Source organism: Acromyrmex echinatior, chromosome 10 (genome assembly GCF_024713525.1).
Source record: "Acromyrmex echinatior isolate Ae372 chromosome 10, ASM2471352v2, whole genome shotgun sequence".
NCBI classification, from domain to species: Eukaryota; Metazoa; Arthropoda; class Insecta; order Hymenoptera; family Formicidae; genus Acromyrmex; species Acromyrmex echinatior.
Window position 1 is genome coordinate 12929691 of NC_141861.1, and position 15510 is coordinate 12945200.

At 32.7% G+C, this 15510-nt stretch overlaps 1 protein-coding gene and 1 long non-coding RNA gene across 6 annotated transcripts in view; one reads left to right on the forward strand and one right to left on the reverse strand.

The window, feature by feature from the left end:
• The window catches only part of Gdh (glutamate dehydrogenase, mitochondrial), a 121542-nt gene that overhangs the window by 1064 nt on the left and 104968 nt on the right, over positions 1–15510 (forward strand). The window lies entirely within an intron of this gene.
• LOC105143256 (uncharacterized) lies at positions 465–10937 on the reverse strand. 2 transcript variants are annotated; one of them, XR_015546513.1, is made up of 3 exons: positions 10827–10937; positions 10406–10567; positions 465–7275 (listed from the first exon to the last, which is right to left on the reverse strand). It is a non-coding gene; the product is annotated as an uncharacterized LOC105143256 (long non-coding RNA). The 2 variants fall into 2 exon arrangements; XR_845701.2 differs by lacking the exon at positions 465–7275 and having other exon boundaries at positions 8894–10567.

A 15510-nucleotide genomic window follows, 5' to 3' on the forward strand; every position in this document is an offset into this window, starting at 1 on the left:
AAATTTTTTAAAGTACTGAATAGTTCTGATTGAAGTTCTGTATATTTTCGTCGAGTTCTATTGAAAACTATTAGAACTCAACGGGATGACTACATAAAGAATTACATATTTTTGCAATAGATTTTGAAAATTTCGTTTATATATATCTCTTATATTCTTTTTTTTTGTGTTGTTTTTAATCGCTGAAAATTCTTCGATAAAATAGTAATAGTAGATAAAATAATAATTAACATGTCACAGAATTATTATCAAAACATTTTTTTTCTAAAATTTTTAGTTTTTTTGTATTAATTTTGTTATGAGTCAAAATAGATTTTTTATGTACCAGAGACTTTAGATATTCACAGAATAAAGCTATTGAGTCGCTTAGACTATTCGATCTTGAATTTCGATAAAAAGTTAACCTATTTTTAAAAAATTATTAAAAAATGGTTATTAAACAGAACTCTCTCTCTCTCTCTCTCTCTCTCTCTCTCTTTCTCTCTCTCTCTCTCTCTCTCTCTCTCTCTCTCTCTCTCTCTCTCTCTCTCTCTCTCTCTCTCTCTTATAAACTATGTGTTATATTATAGAATTCTTCATTTCTCGTCAAAAAGAAATGGGAACTCTAATCAGAATTTTTGAGAACTAAAGTTGGAATATTAACTTTACATAATGCTTCTATTTTTCAATGTTTTTTTTTTTGAGAATATATTTTGAAATGAATAAGGTATTACACCGGGTGAATGAGAGTGCAACATTTGGTAGTTTTTACAAAAATAAAATTTAATATTTTTTTCAAATCTTTTATTGATGACAAATTGAAATATATGTTTCGACTAACTTTGTAGTCCTCCTCAGTAATGAACAATTAAACGTTTGTTTTTCCTTTGAATGTTATGGATAGGTCAAATAGTAAATTGACAGATTTAGTAAATATGTATAAAAACTACTTATTAAAACCTCATGATAATGATAAAAATTATGTCTTTAATTATGTGACTCACTCCAACAAACAAAGCAGCTCACTTGGAACTTTGAATTAAATGGCATTATGTCAATTAAAATTCATTTTAAATATAAACTTATATAACAGTTATAATAAATATAACAATGAAAACATATACCTTTCTAAAAGTGTCAATAGCTGAAAATTTTATATGTGTGAAGTTGGCTCATCTTTTGGCACCGCAAATTTTGATAAGAGTTCCATTGGCAGCCGCAATAATTCAGTTCCTGATAGGTTTTATAAATAGTTCCGTTGATTTAGCTAAAAAAAATAACACTTGAAAATTTGCGGTGTTAACTTCCCGTGGCACCGCAAGATTCGAAAAATCAATTGAAAACTATGAAATTTTATAGTTTTCGAAGAGTTCTACAGTTCCTGATGGGTTTTAACAATAGTTCCGGTCTCTAAATTATTTTAAATAATAATTAAACACGCGCGCTGGCACCGCATCACAAGAGTAAAGTACTCTTTAACAGCCAGTTCCAGCAGACTTGTTGGCATTTTCTTATAGTTTTACAATAGTTCCGACGATTTTTATAGATTTCGCTCAGAATTCTGCCCTTTAAGTACTTTTTAATAACAATAATATCCGCGCGCTGGCACCGCACCACAAGAGTAAAGTACTCCTTAACAGCCAGTTCCAGCCGACTTGTTGGCATTTTCCTGTAGTTCTACAATAGTTGAAATCTGCCTCTGAGCGAAATTTATAAAAATCGTCGGAACTATTATAGAACTACAGGAAAATGCCAACAAGTCGGCTGGAATTGGCTGTTAAAGAGTACTTTACTCTTGTAGTGCGGTGCTAGCGCACGAGTATTATTGTTATTAAAAAATACTTAAAGGGCAGAACTCTGAGCGAAATTTATAAAAATCGTCGGAACTATTGTAGAACTACAGGAAAATGCCAACAAGTCTGCTGGAACTGGTTGTTAAAGAGTACTTTACTCTTGTAGTGCGGTGCCAGCGCGCGGATTTAATTGTTATTAAAAAGTACTTAAGGGACAGAACTCTGAGCGAAATCTATAAAAATCGTCGGAACTATTGTAGAACTATAAGAAAATGTCAACAAGTCAGCTGGAACTGGCTGTTAAGGAGTACTTTATTCTTGTGGTGCGGTGCCAGCGCGCGGGTATTATTGTTATTAAAAAGTACTTAAAGGGCAGAACTCTGAGCGAAATCTATAAAAATCATCGGAACTATTGTAAAACTATAAGAAAATGCCAATAAGTCTGCTGGAACTGGCTGTTAAAAAGTACTTTACTCTTGTGATGCGGTGCCAGCGCGCGTGTTTAATTATTATTTGAAATAATTTAGAGACCGGAACTATTGTTAAAACCCATCAGGAACTGTAGAACTCTTCGAAAACTATAAAATTTCATAGTTTTCAATTGATTTTTCGAATCTTGCGGTGCCACGGGAAGTTAGCACCGCAAATTTTCAAGTGTTATTTTTTTTAGCTAAATCAACGGAACTATTTATAAAACCTATCAGGAACTATAGAACTATTGCGGGTGCCAATGGAACTCTTATCAAAATTTGCGGTGCCAAAAGATGAGGTGCCAACTTCACACACGTGAAAATTTTATTTCACGTGTTTTGTATTTTTATTATCAGAACTACTCAGTACTTTCAAAAAAATTTTTCGATGTCGGACTTAGAAAATTTTCAACGATAGAGTTCAAATGTCTCCGTATCATAACATCGAAAAATTTTTTGAGAGTACTGAGTAGTTCTGATTAGAGTTCTCGACGAGTTCTGTCAAAAAGTATTAGATGAAAAAGCGATTGGGCCAACGGTTTTCGAGATATGGGAACATTTCAACTCTATCGTTGAAAATTTTCTAAGTCGGATATCGAAAAAGTTTTTGAGAGTACTGAGTAGTTCTCTCTGAGTAGTTTGATTAGAGTTTTCTGTAGTTGTCGACGAGTTCTGTCAAAAAATATTAGGTGACAAAGCGATTGGATGACTACATAAGGAAATACATACTTCTGCGATCGATTTTTCAAATTTCGTTTTAAGTATATATCTTTTTTATTATTGAGTCTGTGTTGATTTTAATCGCTGAGAACTCTTCGAAATTGTTAGAATGATAATTAACGTGTCACAGAACTATTTTATAAAAAAAAATTTTCCAAAAAATTTTTTAAAAATTATTTAAAAATTGTTATTAAATGAATCTTGCATTAAAAATATAGAGAACTCTTCGTCTCGTTAAAAGGAAGCAGGAACTCTAATCAGAACTATTGTATCTAAAAATTGATTTTTCAAAAATTTTTAATTTTTTTTTGATTTTTCAAAATTTTTTTTTATACATCAGGAACTCTAGGTATTCACGAAATGAAGCTATTGAGCCACTCAGAACTATTCGATCTCGATTTTCGATGAGAAGTTAGCACCCCATTTTTAAAAAATTATTTAAAAATAGTTATTAAGCGGAATTCTTGTTATAAATTATATAGAACTCTTTGTCTCGTCAAAAGGAAATGGGAACTCTAATCAGAACTCCTGAGTACTATAGTTGGGGTGCTAACTTCACATACAGGCAGTTTATATTCATTTTCTGAAGCCACATATCGGTCGCACACGATAAGTACTAATAAGCCTTATCTCCGAATCTCCGACGCCACCTTATCATGGACATCTATCATGAAACAAATCGGAATAGATTCCAACCGGAATTGTTTCATTTTCTCTAGAAAACACAATAGAAATCTAGGAAATAATTGAATAATTCCAAACATAATCCATTCCGAATTCCACATAATATGTACCTTGATTTGCTTTAAGTTTAAATAACTACAATAAAAGAAATGAAATTTTTACAAATCTATTATTTTTTCGAACATATATTTTATTATATAATTTTGTATATTTAGACGTAATTTTTTTGTTTCTTAATCATTTAATGTTTTCCTTATTTTTTTCACGCGGTCTCTTTCGAAACAATTTTTTCTCCTCTGCGATTCGTTATTTCTCTTGCTGCTGTGCAAGTTTCATCATTTTCTTCTCTATTTTTTGAGCTTTTTCTTTTCTTTCGTTATCCATTTTTTCTTTTTTTATTTTTCTTTTAAGATTCTTTTCGCCTTTTCTTCCTCTTGTTTCAGTTTAATATCAAGAAATTCTTGTTCCTGCTCTATCCATTTATCAGATGACGCTACAGCTGGTAATCTTACTTTTTTTTTCGAAATTTTCATTTCTTTATCTGGTTTTGGCCAAAACAATTTTATTAAATACTGATTCCTTCAACGAATCTTGTGTAGCAGATTGTGATAGCATTTCATCTTCAGTAATGTTATGTTGAAGTGAGGAATCTTCAAGAATCAAATTATTGAAGTGCAATGGTTGTAAACTGCCACAATCTAATATATTATATGTTGAGTTTTCTTCCATACATGAACTTACTTCCTGTGAATCTAATTCATTTTCTATTTGAATAAAAATAGGATGAATGAAAGGCTCATCTGTAAAAGAACTTGTTGGTTTAGAATCAGTATTAATGTTTGATGTATCGGATCTTGCAGGCTCAGCGGAAATTACTGCAGCAGATTTTACTGAATTTACTGAAAAATTGACGATATTAATAATTCAAAAATAAAAACGCTAAAAAACTCGTGACTTCATATGTTTCATTAGATATATAAATTGTATTAGGTTGATGCAAAAAGAATATCGGTTTTCGGTATTATAAAATGGTTTTCCTTTTCCAATATATTCTATTATATTTTTAAAAAGTTAGTGATTATACCATTTGATAGAGCGAAGTTTCAGCTTTAAGAATCTATATTTTTTGATTGCAATATAATGATTGCAATGTAATGATTTTTAACGAAGTTATGAGCAATCAAAGTCCGAATGCTATAATACTTTTACTTAATCCGTGAGTAACTCAGGAAAAAGAAATCGTAGAAACTTTATTAAAAAATTTTGTAGAGAAAACTTCAATCTTTCAAAATTTTCTCGATTTTTTTGGAGAAGGGGGCACGTAACAGACCTGTAAAGTGAAAAGAAAATTTTTAATTTTTTTTAACTGGTAGTTTTCTATATGTAAAAATTATCAAACTCACATAAACTCAAAAAATATAATATGTTTTTGGAGTTTTCAAGTTTTAAAATCCTTTTTTAAATTTAAATTTTGTTCATTTTTTAATGAAGTTACGACTGTTCTTAATAGTAACACAGAAAAACTGACATTTTTTTTGCACTAACCTAATAAAATAAATGTATGATTATTTTAAGGATGTTTTGGCTAAAAGTATCAGTCAATCAGGCTAATAATAAATAAGCAGTCAAAAATAGGCTAATCAATTATTGTCAAAATTTTGATGATATTATAGTCCATGAATACAACCTGAAACCAACTGCAAAAGCAAAACAATAAATAATTTGACTTAATAATAATTTTATGCAGCAAAATGACTATATTTTTCTGCAGTTTTAGTTCAGTAGCTATTAAATGAGAATATATGTGAATCAAATAAATTTTTGTACGAATATTTATTATTATTTCATCAGTATAAGTCAGTATAAATCAGTATAAATTTGATTTAATTTTTAATATTATTTCCTTATCAAATTTGTAAATAAGTATTTAAAAATGCGATTTTACGTTTTAAGAATCTAATCTAATAAAAAAATTTAATAACGTTTAAATTTAATAACGTTTAAACCAATAAAAGAATTGTGCTTAAATTTTGCACAGATATTTAGACATAATAATGAAACAATTTATACAATTTTTATATTTTAGATAATGTTTTGTTGAAATGTGACGCATGTGACCAAATACATCCATAAAATATAATATTAACTTATAAGAAACAATGTCTAAAACTGTTATTGATAAATATTAAAATGTACAATCTGAGACAAAGATACCTAGAAGAGAACGAAATTTTTTCCAAAAAGAGACTTTCATTTTTTTCATCTCCGTTCCATCTCGTCATTAACATTCTTTTTAAATTGGCTTAAAAGATCATCAGGAATGCATTCTTCCAATAATTCTAACGCAGTTTTTGGTACCATTGATGTAGCTGCTGACTGCTCTGTACATTCTTCCTCTGACTTTTTTTGGTTAATGAGTTTTTCATATTTAATCGCATCTGGATTAAATGGATGTAAACCAGTTGCCTTGAATGCAGATTGTAGAATCTTGAATGCAGATTGTAAAATCTATTGCCTTCTTTAATTCTCCAGCAAAATGGTGTTTACTCAAGCGAGTTCCATCAGTATCCAATTTCCATTGATGAACAATTTTCCTCCATGATACTTTAAGAGGATGGAAAAAACCTATAATACTCTAATGATTGCAGGATGTGTATAGCATTTGAATAATCAGTATAATACTCTTTTCTTGGCAGAGTATACTCAAATGCATAGTGAGATGTGATGAATGGCCATCAACAAATAGTATGACAGGAATCTGTACCTTATTTTTAACTAAGTATAATAAGTCATGGATAATAAACATTTGTTATATATTCGTAGAACGTTTCAGTATCATCCAACCACTTTCCGATTTTCCTATTCTCCAGCCTTTGGGGCAATTGTAAATAACAGCAGACTGTAGTCTCTTACATGCATAAAGAACCATTGGAGGTGGCATATCACCAGCTGTGCTGGCCATGATAAGTGTGATAATACACTCTTTCTCATCACCATTGACAAAATTGTGTACAACTTTAACGCCCTTTTTTACAATAACTTGATTTTTATCAGGACTTAATAACTTGATTTTTAAGTAGAAGGCCGATTCAGAGTTAAATACTCTTGTTGCGTCAATATTTAATAATTCTTTTCCTGCCAGATAATTTCTTATTTCTTCGAACCAAGCTCTAATTTGTGATTCAGAAGTGGAACTTCGACTTTTACTTAGATTCTGAGATATTCTTATCGACAAGATCGGATGACGATTCAAGAACCCTTCATACCAATGCCATCCTGGACGATCGTTTTGAAAAGGAACTTTCTTTTTTAATTCCTTGACGAATGCTTTGACGCTATCTAATAGCTGATCTTTAGTCACAGCGAAACTTTGCTTTATACATGTAAAATTCACTACCAATTTGTTTTCTTCCTCCATTATTAAGTAAATAGGCGCACTTCGTCTCTTTTCTACAGGAGTTTTTCCAGCAATTTTATCGCGTAAAGTTCTTCTTACACCATATGGGATGCCATATTTTTTAGACGCTGTTTGAATTCCTAATCCATTTTTGACATAGTTAACAGCTTGTATCAGTGACTCCAAAGAGTATGTAATAGTTTTTGCTGATTTTGAATGCTTTGCCCTTTGTCTGTAAAAACATGAATAGATAATGTTTTCATATCAACTTTATTACAAATTTATCAACTTTATTATAAATTTTGCCTATTGTATTAGGTGTTGGAATTAATTCGTAGCGTTTTACAAGTGATGGGAAGTACTTTCATTAATGTATTTTTTAATGCTCATGTGAAATAAATAACATTCTTTCATTAAAAACGCTACGAATTAATTCCAACACCTAATAATATATAGTCATAAATGCTAATGAGTAAAATTAAAATGTGCAATATTCCTATTTTGAAAACAAGAATTAATTAATGGGATTATTACCTACACTATTTACAATTATTTGAAAAATAATTAAAAATTTTATGTACTTTATGAATATTTTAATTCTTATTGATTTATTGCAATTAAGGGCTATACTTGTTTATGCGTGCGTGCGTGCGTGCGTGCGTGCGTGCGTGCGTGCGTGCGTGCGTGCGTGCGTGCGCGCGTGCGCGCGTGCGTGCGTGCGCGCGTGCGTGCGTGCGCGCGTGCGTGCGTGCGCGCGTGCGTGCGTGCGCGCGTGCGTGCGTGCTTTAGCAACAATTTTCTATGACTTAATAGCATAAGTCATTTCATATTAGAAATACCTTGATTATCTCATATGACGATTTCCAACTTTATGATCATCAAATCTAACTTCTGTAGTTAAATAATTCAACATATCCCGTATTTTTCTATTAGTACTGTCTTACTCTATCATTATATGAAATATTTATTTCCAAATATTTGCGTATTAAATAATAAACAAGATGAAGACTCATTTCAATAAAAACATCCAAATTCTAAAATGTTTTTTTACAATTATAGGCATAGACTTGTTGCGGAATTACTATTCTTACTTTACTCTGTTTTAAAGAAGACTCACGTTTGTTCACTTTTCAGTAAAAAAAATCATCATTCTCACTTTTTATCGATAAAATTGTATTATTTATGTTTGCTATAATTTCTGTCTATTAAGTTTACATTTTTTAAAATTTTTGCTGCGTGTTTCCATTACTTTTCTAGTAGATTTGAATAATTTGAATCTCCTGCCATATATGGTGGCGGGATTCTTTTACTTTATTACTGATTATTTAAGGAAGGTTTTTATTTAAGCATTTTGTAATTTACAGTTATTCCAATCTACATAAATTAAATCAATTTATTAAGCGCTAGTATAGAAACTGTCATGTTGCTACAATATATGTATTTGTGTCATACAGAATATATTTGGTGCGAAATTTTCGACTATCTGACGTGAAAGCTTTTTTAAAAATTTGTTTTTAAAAAATGTTCTTACGACTTTTTATTATCATGTTACATGCAGATTAAATAAAGGAGCATTCTGATTTTGATTGCTTATAACTCTGTTAAAAATTATCGTACTGTAATTATTACAATAGATTCTTAAATTTGAAACTTTGTTCTATTGAATAATATGCTAATTTTTAAATGTAAACTATAGACATTTGAGTTATAGAAATGTGATATTACTATTATTATGCAATGGTTATAATGATAGTAATATCATATTTTTAGCTCAAATTCATAATATATTCTATTTTTTTGAATTAGCAATTATTACCTCAATAGAGCAACGTTTAAGCTTTAAAAATCTGTTTTTTTTTAAATTGCAGTACGATAATTTTTTTAATGGAGTTATGAGCAATCAAGTCAAAATGCTCCTTTTTTACTTAACTCGCGTATAACTCAAGAATAAAAAACCGTAGAAACATTAAAAAAAAAAACGATTTTATGAGGAAAACTCCAAACTTTCACGATATTTTCGCAAATTTTTTTGGCACAGACCCACAAAGTGAGAATAAAATTTCCCTTTTTCAGCTCGTAGTTTTCTATATAAAAAATTACAAAGTACATAATTTCAAAAAATATAGTCACCATTCAAAAGTAAAGGTTTCAAGCTTTTTTAAAATTTAAATTTTGTTTATTTTTAATGAAGATATATTGTACATATAATTTTGAGCTAACAAAATATCGCAGAACTTTTCCTCCAACTTAATGTTAAGAGAAAAATATACTATAAAGTTTTAAATATGTTCTAATTTTATTGATTTGTGAAAGACTTAAATAAACTTATAGAATCTTAATAAACTAGGTATATTGAATAATGATGTATAATATTTAATTTGAAAATATAGAATATTTATTTATTCGGCGTATACAAACCGAGAAAGGGACTTAGCTTACAATTCTTCTTAACTCACTCATTCTTTCTTTCATACTTTCTTATTTGCTTATCCTTTCTACTTCCTAACCTTGTATCAGTTATCAGCTATACTCTACTTATATACATATATACGTATCCTTTCCTCCTTTCTTTTTACTACCTTCTTTCTGTCCATAGTTTTTTCAGCACTCTTTCTTTAAGTTCGTCTAAGTCCTCTCCCCATATTTTTCTTATTATCTCATCGTTATCCATCTCTAACTCTTCAAAGCTTTTTGCTACCTCCTTATTCATTAACGTAATGTTCTAAGTTATCTTCACCTGCGTTACAGAAAAGACACCCCCCCCTTTTTTTTTCTAACCAGTATTTATTTTTTCCCTCCGGATTCCCGCATCTTAATTTAATTAACGCTCTGACTTCATCCTTTCTTCTCATTTCCATATTCTCATTCCTCAAATAATTTGGTAACCTATTCTCGATTCCTATCTTTTTATATCTCTTGCTCTATCGGTTCTTTCCCTTTCTCATTGCCTTTGTAAATCCCTTTCCCTACTTATTAAATTTTTTTCGAATTTTTTTTACCCATGACCCATCACTTCTCTAAACTCTATTCCCTACCTTTCTGTTATAATATCTCTTTTTCTCCACATCATATTTATTATTCCAACCCAATCTTTGTTTTTTCTCTCAGCACTCTCTGACCAGAAATACCAGTATTTCCAGATTTAATCTTTTTCTCATACCTTCTTGCCCTTAAACTCCACTTCTCTTTAAGTTTATCCATTACCAACTCACTCATAATTACATACCTTGGAGTGCATAAATCTAAATTAAAAATCCACTCACATAATCCAACATTATTATTTTTTCTAACTCACCTTTTTTCTCCCAGCCCTATAATTCTGGTCCCCCTTCCTATCCAAAATAAAACATAAATATTCTTACACTTCCAGCTCCTTATTTTTTCATTTCCATTTCTCTTTCCTTTTCTTCTCTGTCCCTCCATAAATCATTATTTTCGTCTTTTCTATACACATTATATACAGTTCCAATTTCCTTTCCTCCAAGAATTTTTTGAACGTGCACATTATACCTCGTAACGCTTCCCTAAAATAAATATTAGCCAAAATTAAGTCATCCGCATGCTAACGACCATATCCTGTCCCTGTCTTCTATCCCCTTTTTCTCTAAATTGTTATCTATATCCGCAATATATAAGTTGAACAAAAATGGACTCATTTCATTCATCACACACCCCTGCCTTACTCGTTTCATTGTCCTGAATTGTGTATCTTTGTTTCGACCTTATTCTCATCTCCATCTTCGCATACATCTTCTCTATCTTCCTTACTAGGTATTCACTTACCTTTTGCCTCTTAGAATTTCCCATAGTTTATTTCTATCCACCTTATCGAAGGCGACCTTTAAATCCGGCCTTTAAATATATATACTTTTTTCTTGCCCTTCTTCTTTCCCTCTGTATCAAGTACATCAGTATGAAAATATTATCCAACGTTGACCTTCTTCTTCTAAATCCAGCTTGATTATCTGAAATCATATCTTTTGTTTTTTCTTTCCAATCTATATCTTATCTCTGCATATATTTTATACGTGCATAATAACGAGATTCCTCTATAATTCGTTACCTTCTCCTCGTCTCCTCTTTTGCATAATGGTACAATTATGCTTTCCTTCAAATTTTCGGCATCGTGCCTACCACATCGTACCTTTCCACACTTTTTTGTAGTAGACACACCAACTTCGATCTTAACCTTCGCTTGCATATAATCATGTTTCCATAGATATCCTATCAATTCCTATCGCCTTACTCTTCTTTATCTTAAGCAACGCTTTATCTATGTCTTCGGCCTTCAATCCTTCCCTTTCCTTTATTTTCTTCTTTTTCTTACGTTATAGATCTATCCGTGTCTTGTTGTACTTTAGTTTCATTGTCCTTAATTCCTTCCAATAATTCTTTAAAATGTTTTCTCTATTCCTCGTTCTTTATATTACGAGGGCAAGTCAATAAGTTCTTAGAAAATCTGTCAGAGGACACTCGCAGTGTCACATTACTTTTTGACAAGTAGCATCTTTCAGCTGATTACTGTCAAATTTTGAGCGGAATTCATCGCGTGGTTTCATTTCTGTAGACAATTAAAGCGAACAACCTTTGTGTTTTATGCAAAATGGAAAAAAATGAGTTTCGTGCAGTGATCAAACATCTACATATGAAAGTTGGCGTTTAACGCCGAAAGAAATCAAAGTTGGATAATGTTCATAGTACATCTGCACTAGCGTTTGTGACTGTATACAATTGAGTGAATGAATTTAAACGTGGTCATACATCCACATGTAATGCACCTCGTTCGGGACCAATTGAGACTGCTACGCAGAAATCATCGATAGAATCCACGATATTGTTTTGATTGATCGACGAGTGAAAGTGCTTATTGAGGCCATAGGCATATTATTAGGTGTTGGAATTAATTCGTAACGTTTTTTAATGAAAGAATGTTATTTATTTCACATGAGCATTAAAAAATACATTAATGAAAGTACTTCCCATCACTTGTAAAACGCTACGAATTAATTCCAACACCTAATACATGGCACAGTGATTTCAATTTTGCACGAACAATTGGGTTGAAAAAGCTATCGGCAAGATGCTGCGTTTGCTCACTGTGGACCATAAGCGCGATCGTGTGACGATTTCAAAACAATGTTCCAATGTAATCCAGATGAATTTCTGCATCGATTCATTATTGTGGACGAAATATAGATCCATTACTTCACACTCGAGACGAAGGAACAGTCAAAACAATGGACTTCATCAAGTGAACCAGCTCCGAAGAAGGCGAAGACCGTGAAGTCGGCCGGAAAGATGATGGCCACAGTTTTTTGGGACGCACGCGGTATAATTCATATCGATTACCTTCCGCCGAAGTAAACGATCAATGGCGATTACTACGCAATCTTATTGAACTGTTTCAACAACATTTTAAAGAAAAAAAAGTCCCCATTTGGCGAAGAAGAAAATGCTCTTCCATCAAGACAATGCACGGTTCACACGTACCCGGCACTGATGGCCAAATTCAACGAATTCCGCTACGAATTGTTTCCCCATCCAGCATATTCGCCAGATTTAACCCCCTGCGACTATTTCCTGTTTCTAAACCTGAAGAAATGGTTCGGAGGAAAGAGATTCACCACCAGAGAGCAGCTCATCGCCGAAACAGAGGCTTATTTTGAAGGATTGGATAAATCATATTATTCGGACGGCTTGAAAAAGTTGGAGAATCGTTGGATCAAGCTGAAAGGAGACTATGTTGGAGTGAGAAATAAAAATGAATCGATCAAAATGTGTGTTTTACTATGTTTTTCTAAAAACTTATTGACTTGCCCTCGTATTCTTTTTCCATACTTTCTTACCTCTCTTCCTATTTATATACTTCCATACATTCGGCTCTCTCTTTTCAGTTCCTTTCCTTCTCTTCTACTTTCCTTTTCTCTTTTTTACTTTTTCTCTAATAAAGCTCTGAATTCTCTCTTCTCCATTTTTCCTTGATCTCTTTACCTTTCTTCCATTTCTTGCAGAGGACAGTTTTCATCGATTTTTGCAAGTGTTTTAAAGTGATCTCGTCATTTCATTTCATTCAAATTGTCTTTATTTAAAAATGGCATGCAACATAAATTAACATGTCATTCCTTGCTTCTGATATTACGATTCCAACATGGAATCCCGCTGCGACTAGTCAGGAGCCTTAATTTCCACTAATTAATTTCCATCTCCTCTCTTTTCCTCCCTTCCTCTTTTAATTTTCTGATTTCTCTATCCATATCTTCTTGTATATCTTCTAATTCTTGCTACCTTCCTTTCTACTAAATCTTTCATTCTTTTTCTCACTCCTTCCTATTCCTTTCTTATCCTTTTTTTCTATTTTCCTCTAAACTTTTTTTCTCTGACATATTAAACAAAACTTTTCTACCTACTGTGACTTTTCATTTATCAACGATCGCTCCTTGGTTTAAAAAAATCGATAGAAATAGATACATTACGAAAAAGAATATCGCCGATTCTAACGTATCACATATGACATTCAGTACAAATGACCAAAAAATTATACATTTTTATAGTATTGTATATGTTTTTCCATTTCTGAAAATATTTTTCTATAATTTTATATACATTTTGATATGAACCTTATTCGACGCTCGTATTAAATATCCATATTCAGATGTTTTATATGCTCCATATGAATATATACAGAATTTCACATAGATCACTTATAATTTTCTAACTACTTTATTAGATATGATCTGCTGTATATGATTCTACCATGTTTTCCATATTGATATCCAAACTTATCTATTTCGCTTCGTACGAACGTTGAAATAACCTGACTTCCGTTGCGCGGAATAGCTCGGACAAATTAGTCGGGCAGGAAACGAAAGAAGTTCGGAGAGAGAATTCGTTGCGGAGAGAGAAGGCGCTTACAGAGAAATGAATGCAATTATGTAGACGAAATACAAACACGCTTTATTATATACAGCACGATATTAACAGATAATTTAGAATACAACAAAAGAAGATACACTAGAATAATGATAATGCTCGCTGCACGCGATAATGTGAAAACGCGGGTCCAAGCGCTGGTGCGCCCTGGTGTCACGGCACGATAACGCGGGACGGATGCTAGCGCGGCGCAGGTACACACCAATACGATCGCGGCGCGGCCGCGCGAAACGCGAATAAGATTCGAATGTGTTTATGGCACACTTGAGTGTAGGCGCGGGCGCGACCGGCGGCTGAGACACTCAACGGAGAACACTCCACCCCCTTTGCTCTTACCGATCGCGTCGTGTGTAAGGTTGCAGATTATGCCTTTCGACTATCGGAAACGCTCAATAGAAGCAGAGACTCTCTATCCCCTTGTCTCGTCCACTCGGCGGATACTGCGAGAAGCGGCTTCCAAGTGTGTTGAGAACGCCGAGCGAAGTCCGCTTCACCCTCTGAACACGATGTCGGCCGAAATTTCGCGGCAGGAAGATACTCGTAGCAGATCAGGATTGCTATCGAGTCTATAGGATCTGGTGGAAGTCGGAGCAAGAAAAAGCCTCTTTGTGAAAATTTGCGGCCTTTTATATGATGGATTTTTGGCAGTGTCGCGGATTCGGTTCGTATTTTCTCGCCAAGCGGTACTCTCACATGCGTGACGATACAGATATCTGTCGCGGGGTAGCACTCGGCAGCGTTCGGTCGTCACGGTTTCTCACGGGACTTCAGCTGTTACCTGCGAATTATGTTTGCAGTTTTTAAAAAAATATTCAGGCGCGCCCGCATCGTTGCATGTAATACAGTGGCATCTTGCTGATGGCCGGGAACAATGTATTTCTCGAGGGCGCGTCGTTACAACGTATACGGAAAAGCGTATATATGTAGTAAAGTTATTTTCATCAATAGCCGGTCTATCCAAACGTATATGGAAGATCCGGCCTATATGGCTGTATCCAGAAAATTCGATAAGATTATTTCTCTAAAAATTAATAGATCTGACTTCAATAGTTTTCAACCCATTTTTCCGGATTCAATCCGTCATATATGATCCTATCAGGTTTTCCATATTGGCATCCAAAAATTTCGTACGAATGTATATGGAAAAGCGGATATGTAGCAGAGCTATTTTTACCAGTAGTCGGTCTATCTGAACATATATCGAATACCCGACACGTGCTTATATAGCTTTATATATATATTATTTAGATTGGTGCATATGAAATGTCGGATTTTCTTTACATATGAACGTTTGTCTCCCTGTTTTCGTTATGCTTTTGTTTTTGGCATAACCTCGTTTATAGTCATGTTGTCCATTGCCAGAGTCACATTTCAACAAAGAAAATTTTCTCAAAAGTGTTCCATTTTGTTATTTGTTTTGAATTTCGTAAGGATATGAATTCAATCGATATTCATGTAATTTTTTTATATGAGTATAAACTTGCTAATAATGCTGCAAAAGCTGCACGCTATATAAACCAGGCATTTGGGGAGAATA